Below are 7,859 nucleotides of genomic sequence, written 5' to 3' on the forward strand. Positions count from 1 at the left end.
GGGTTAGGTACCCCCCCGGGAGACTAAAGGTACATTCACACAACACAATTTTTTGAACGATTATCGTTAACGATATAGTTTATCGTTCAATCCTTGAAAAAATCGTTCACTTTCTGAGTGAAAACGATGAACGATTATCGTTCATGCGCGTTCACATTTGTAGTTTGTAGTTCAGTCAGACTGACCAACTCAACGATTTTCATTAAGTTAATGGAGCGTACACACGGTCAGATTTGTCAGACTTGTCAGATTTGTCAGATGAACGATTGAACGATTAAACGATCTGAACGATTTGAACGATTTGACCAAAGTTTTGAACGATTTGAACGATTTGAACGATTGAACGATTTTTGACTGCATTAAAATGAATGGAATCGTCCAAGTCTGACTGCAAACCCATCAGATGTCAGATATCGTTATCTGACAAACGGGAACGCGCATCGTTGATCGTCCATCGTTCAGGCATGTCAGATATGAACGATTTTCCTTCAGATATGAACGACTGAACGATTTTTAAATCGTTATCGTTCATATCTGAAGGAAAAATCTGATCGTGTGTATGCACTTTGCTATGCAAAAATCGTTTGTAGTTCAAAAAAATCGTTCATTATACTTTAAAAATCTGACAGATAATCTGACAGATAATCGTTCAGAAAATCGTTGGTAACAAAATCGTTGTGTGTGTATGCAGCTTAATGGTGCATACACACGATCAGATTTTTTCTTCAGATATGGACGATAACGATTTAAAAATCGTTCAGTCATTCATATCTGAAGGAAAATCGTTCATATCTGACATGCCTGAACGATGGACGATCAACGATGCGCGTTCCCGTTTGTCAGATAACGATATCTGACATCTGATGGGTTTGCAGTCAGACTTGGACGATTCCATTCATTTTAATGCAGTCAAAAATCGTTCAATCGTTCAAATCGTTCAAAACTTTGGTCAAATCGTCCAAATCGTTCAAATCGTTTAATCGTTCAGTCGTTCATCTGACAAATCTGACAAGTCTGACAAATCTGACCGTGTGTACGCTCCATAAAGGTGCATACACACAAAAAATTTTATCGTTAACGATATCGTTTATCGTTCACTCGTTGAAAAAATCGTTCACTTTCTAAGTGAAAACGATGAACAATAATCGTTCATGCGCGTTCACGCTTGTAGTTTGTAGTTCAGTCAGACTGACCAACTGAACGATTTTCAGTAAGGGAATATGCAAAATTCGTTTGTACTGTAGTTCAAAAAAATCGTTCATTACACTTTAAAAAATCTGACAGATAATCTGACAGAAAATCATTCATAAAATCGTCGGTGACAAAATCGTGTGTATGCAGCTTTAAAGTTTAGGCACTTAGAGGGGGGTTAGGGTTAGGGACTAGAGAGGGAGGTTAAGGTTAGGCACCCCTAAAGGAGAGTTATGGGGGGGGGAGTAGGGTTAGTAAATACTTACCTTGGAGCTGTCGAGATCTTCACTACTGCCGCTCTCCCGGTGCCGGGATTTGAATTGCATAGGTCCGGTGGTATTTCATACCGATCCCCACTAGACGATATGTCGTCCGACATATCGGCCACATCGGGCAGTGTGTACCCACTATGTCGCTGACAATGCGCACTCCTGTGCGCCGTCAGCGACATTGACCGTAGGACCTGCAGGCGATATCGTCAGCGGGGGCCTTGCTGCCGAATGCAGAATGGACCCTGCTGTCATACCATCGCTCCTGGCATTGGCAAGTGCATACACCCCCCCGCCGGGACCCCCCGCGTCATAAGCTGGGTACACATCATTAAGTGTGTACCCAGTGTAACATCAAAAGTAGATGACTATGTACTTTGTTCGGCTTAAAGGCGCCCCTAGAAGGTTATGGGCCGTCACTTGATCCTCTGGCAAAGAGGCCACTGCGCGCCGAAGTGGGGGTTGCAGTAAGCCCCCTCAGCCCGGCGCAAAGAAAGGAGATGGCGCAATCAGTGTGATCGCTCCCCCCCACAGGCATAGATAGAAGTCTCCCACTGCAGCCCAGCACACAGCGTATGCTGGGCTGCTGTGAGGGAGGGGGGGGAGGCGGCACCGGGCCCCTCCAGCAAGCCCAGGCTCAGGTAATTGGTACCCGCTCCCCCCTCCTCTTGGCGCCCCTGTGCAGACCCTCTATCATAACCCCTTCTATTAAGGCCCCCATACATCAGCAATTGATTGCAGCAATTTGCAATCGATTGTGTATAAAAATCTTTCCCTTTTTCAATCGATTGCAGAATTGCCACAATCGATTGAAAAAGGGAAAGATTTTTATACACAATCGATTGCAAATTGCACAATTGCTGCAATCAATTGCTGATGTATGGGGGGCCTTTAGGTACAAAGTGCCCTTTTCCTGGATTTTCACCTAATTTATGATTGCAGTCAACTGTTCATTAATGAGAAGGGAGCTTCAACACTGTAATCATAAATCAGGTGGGAAGTCTAGGAGCAAAGCATTATGTACCTAATGGGAGGGGTCGTGCTGGAGGGTCTGAGTATGGCACATTGCACTGAGCATTTTTTTTTCTGGCAGCACTATTTTTCCTTTCCGCTAGCCTTCTGGGCAGGGCAAGGATAAATTTTCATATTCCTGGCTGAAAGGCTGGGGTCTATTTATTTATTTATTTTTGCACTTTTTCGCCACACATTTTTAAAAGTGTGTGTGTGTCTCCACAAGTTGCCTGAGGTGCTCTCCTTCTGGGGAGCCAAAAAATCTGTTCCCCAGATTGACTGGTAGTAAACCAGGTGCATATGCTGCAGATATAGGGGCAGTTCTGCATATGTGTGATATAATAGCAGGGCCGTAACTAGTGGTGTGCGAGCGATGCAACTGCACACAGCATGGTGCCGCTCACCCATGGCTCCTGTATCTGGCTAGCAGGGTGCCTGGAACTGCACCCTGCAGCCAGAATCTCTGCAGCAGTGCTGCCTGGAGCGTTCTTAGGATGCTTCAGATGGTCACACCACAGCTCCTACAGGATGCTCCGGGCATTGCTGTAATTATCTGTGTTTGTAGCCCCACCTCCTCCGCATGACATCATATGGAGGGGGCGTAGCCTGCACCAGGCACCGCAAGCCTTAGTTACAGCTCTCTATAATAGGCTATGAGTCCCGATTGTTGCCGCACCAAGATGCAGTATGAATTTCAACACAGGGAGTGTGGAGGTTTTAGTGGGCGTTCCTGAGAGGTAACAGGGGGTTGGATCGGCAGACACAGGTGTCTGACAGTGGCTGCGTCTAAAGACACACAACCGCTCACACAGGAGGCCACGTTCAGATGGTGAAACTGCACCTGCCATAGGGCTGGTTCAAGATTCAATGGTGCGACCAGCTGGTGTGTTTAAAGATGCACTGAGACGGATTTCCACAGGCACCAGGCGCTGCCTGTGGGTGTTCAAGTTATAGGCTGGGATATACTAACCTTGCGGTGTACATCCCACCAGTCACCGCAAAATTCTAAAAGCATATGTACTAAGATATACGTTTAGTATCGCAAAGGACAGCTCTTGCGATAAGATCTGCCCTTTGTGAGGGGGTCTCCGCATGTCTCCTCCCCCTCCTATTCCCGGGAGCTTCCTGCTGGTGAACTCTACAGGAAGTCCCGGACTCCTCCTCCTCTCTGCACCCGGAAGAAGAATAGGAGGAGAAGGAGGCGAAGGACCCAGGAGGAGCACTGGCCGGCACGCAGGAGGCTGAGGTAAGGGGGAGCAGCAGTAGGGAGAGGTGCAGGGCGGCGGCGAAGTGGCAGGGAGCAGATGCGGTAAGAAGCCCATAGTCTTCTATAGGGTAACGCCAGAAAAACCTGGCGTTACCCTCTGCATCGAAAAAATAGAGTGGATGGGGCTTAGTACATATTAAAATGCGGTAAAACCCTGAAAATGGGGTTTTTACAGTATTTTTCCCTTAGTACATCCCGGCCTTAAAGAGATCGGACATGGCATTAGCATAAAGATGCGGTTGTGGCAGAAAACACTGCTGTGTCTGTGTCCACCTCTGAATCATTCCCTCTGACTCATTTGAACATAATGTGTTTTGAAAGATGTCTAGTGACGTTAAAGGGGGTTATGTAATAGGTTCAGTGATGAATGAACAAGTTTGGTGCTAAATTGAAAGCTGCAATCAGTTATAAGGCTGGTTTTGCATTATCACTGATTGCTCATTTCAATTTAACGCCATGCTCAACAAAACCACCAGTTCCAAAATCGCCACTTCCTTAATCTGAGAAACTATTACATAACTCCCACAGTGCTGCTAGTATATCGGTGAGTGAGGACGACGCTGATACAATTTGGGATGACAGAAAGAAAAGCAGGCAACAGTAACCGTTTAAGTGCCTGAATAATAATAATGAATAAAATAGATTTTGAAGTATTAAAATAATGATATGGGAAGACAATTGATCAGTTAACATCTAAGAAGAATTCATACTAAAGCAATTGCTGAAAGTCTAATCATATTATTAACACCTGGCAAAAACAAGAAGGCAGTAACTTTTCATATTGAAAAGCTAGCGCAGCACAGGTGAAGAAATTATTGTGATGTTGCGCAAGTAATGTTTTAATAATTGAGTACAATAAATACATGTATACATATTTGGGGTACATAATGGAAATCAGCTTGAATTTATATATTAGTATTACTGAACTGATACATTGGGGATTATAATAAACATTATAGTTTATTATAAGTAACCCAAGTAATTTAAACTGTTTCTACCAGGAGCAAAGGGAAACTCTTATTCATTTTAATAATTCACTATTTTCAAACTTTGGGGAATATGTATCAAAGCTTGATGTGAGATAAAATTGTGAGATATATATCACCAACCAATCAGCTTCTAACTAAAGCTGGCCATACACGCTACAATTATCGGGGCGATCCGCCCGATATCCGTGGATCGCCACAATAATTGTAGCGTGTGGGGGGGCGACCGAGGGTTAAATATTGCTCGGTCAGGCATGCCGGGTTGTCCAGCATGTCCGTCCGATGCAATATTTACCAGTAAACTGTCGGCCGCATCGGGCAGTGTATGCCCAGCCACAGCCGACAGACAGATATTTCCTGTGTTCCAAATGTCTCCTCCCCCGGGGGCGGAGTGCAGATGTCGGCTAATACACTGTGAGAAATCTCACAGTGTATGCCGCCGACATCTGCGGCTGGCAGGCTGCCAGATAAAATATCTGTCGGTCTGACAGACATTTTATCTTGCCGTGTATGCCCAGCTTAGTGGTGCACACACGTAAAGATTTTCTATCCAACCAGTTGATTGGTTGGAATGAAAATTTGGTAAGGTATGGGAGTAAATGACAATCAGCAATTTGCTCCCAAACGCCGGAAAACGGACAAAAACTGTTGTTTGAACAAATTGTTTAGATAAAACATTTAACAAACTTGTCTGACGACCATTTTCATCTGTTTTCTGGCATTTAGGAGCAAATTGCTGATCATCATTTACTCCCACACGTTACCAGATTTTCATTCCAACCAATCAACGAGTTGGCTGGTTGGACAGATAATCTTTATGTGTGTACCCAGCATTACATTTAGCAGGCTGTGTTTAAGAAATGATAGTTTGGAGCTGATTGGTTGGTGATACATATTTCACAAGTATGTCATCCGGGATTGCTATCCTGATATAAATCAGTATCAGGTCATCTAGGATATTTACACCTACAGGGTGGTCTTTGCTCTCCCCTTTTTTCAGAGTACTCTGCTAGCATTTCATGTGTATATTTATATATGTTTGGTTACATTGAGGTAGTATCCAACCCGGCAATAGGATTAAATAATTTGTTGCAAGCCGGGGATCATTTGCATATGTGTTTGTGTTTGGCCATACATGGTATATGAATTTGGGATGATACTCAGGAGACACGCTATTATCACACACAATGTATAGATTTATCTCAAATGACCGAGTAGTTATTATTACATACAGTTCTAATTTATAAGTTATTTCCAATTATTATTTACAATTTTTATATGTCATACGAACTGTACCTGACCCTGCTATTATAATATATTATGTACCCATCAGGAGCTATATGAGCATATGAATTGAAACAAGCATAGTCACCACATACTTTATGCTAATTCTTATAATAGATCTATTTTGATAAATTCATGAGATTAATTGCTAAGGGAGCTCAATTAGATAGTTTATAAATGAGCGCAACAAATCCCTATTCTTTTATTGGAGATATATTAAAAGCTATTTTTTAATTATACTAACAAATCATTTATGTACAAAAGAGTGCCCCACGAAGGAATCACTATACTGATGATTGGTTTTTCCAATTATTGTTACGTTTTGCATTATGGATGTGTGTAAGGTAAGGTGGGCTTCCTTATGTAGTGCTGCGACGGCATAGCGATCGCAATGGATTAGCATATCATCGCAGTCTGACTGTGTGCGTAATCTCAGCCACGATCGCAGTTGCGATCCGTAGTGAATTAGGCCCTGGGTGTTTAATAGTGTGTGAGATATAATATGGAGGTATTTTAGTCATTTTAGAGAGATCAGGTGATTTTGGGCCTGATTCAGACCCACTCGTGAGCGGCTGTCCGCTCGCAAGTGGGTCGATGTTATGGACTGAGCATGCGCACGACGGAGGGAGCTCCGTCGTGCGCATGCGCCAGACGCGACGAGCGAAGGAAAGTCCTTCGCTCGTTGTGTCCGATCAAAGGGGGCGTGCTGTCAATGTTGATTGACAGCACGCCCCCTTTGGTGGGCGTGCCGGGGGCGTGCCTCCCTGACGGGGGCGTTCCCTCGGGAACGCCTCCCGTCAGAAGCCGGCCCACTGACATCACTAGTGATGTCAGTGGGAGTGATTTTGGCTCTGATAGAGCCAAAATCACTCCGGAGCTTGCAGTTGAAAACCTCAACCGCAGGCTCCGGCTCGCAATTTCGATGGTCGCGATGGTCTCGACCATCGCGGCCATCACAATGCACGCTCGTATAGCCTGTGGGTGGTGACCCACAGCTATACGAGCGTCCAGGAGGACGCTCCATGAAAATGGAGCCCGGCCCTCATTCAGAGCGTGCGCTCTGCTCAGAGCGTACGGCTCTGAATGAGGGCCTTTGTTTTGATTGATCCTTTTATGTCTACAAGCCACACACGTCCAGGTTGGTCAGGTCATGACAATGACTATACCATTTTCTAATTGAGGCGGCTATTACATTATGTAGATACATTTCTAGGATTCAAAAACTGTATAGTCAACTATTGTTAGCTCTAACAGCATAATATAATGTAATTGACTTTTAGGCCCTAGTACAAAGAAAATTAGTAACGTCTATCCATTCTCTACATTTGACTGCCCCACAAAACATGCTGCCTCACTTTGCCTCCTAAACACAATTCTGATCATTTTATTAAATAGTGCTGCTGCAGCTATTATTTGTAGAAGTCTATAAATAAAGCAATGTAACCTCTGTATTAAATAGTTTATGACACATATGTGTATTGCGAGTGAGTAAACATAATGTTGAGATAGAGAGGATAGGAATAGTTCCGAAGAGGTGGAAGTAGATTGAGATTTGCTAAAGTTATGGTGCCTAAATAAGCTGTATGACTGCTGACAAATTCTACTAATCAGGTTGTTCAGTCATACACTTTTTGCACCGGAGCTAAAACCCGGGTTTTTGCAGGGTTAACCCAGGCATCTCCCTGGTGTAAAAGGGGAGGGGGTTGGATCGCCGGGTCGAGTGACCCGGCAATCCAACCCAGGTAAATAGCAGGGTTTAACACGGGCGTAGCCCATGAAACCCTGCTGTGAGAACAGCGCATTCCAGATTACGATGACCTGGAGTGTGCTGCTAGCCGGCCGATTGGTCCA

Source organism: Taudactylus pleione, unplaced genomic scaffold (assembly GCF_031769625.1).
Source record: "Taudactylus pleione unplaced genomic scaffold, aTauple2 ptg000201l, whole genome shotgun sequence".
In the NCBI taxonomy this organism is placed as follows: Eukaryota; Metazoa; Chordata; class Amphibia; order Anura; family Myobatrachidae; genus Taudactylus; species Taudactylus pleione.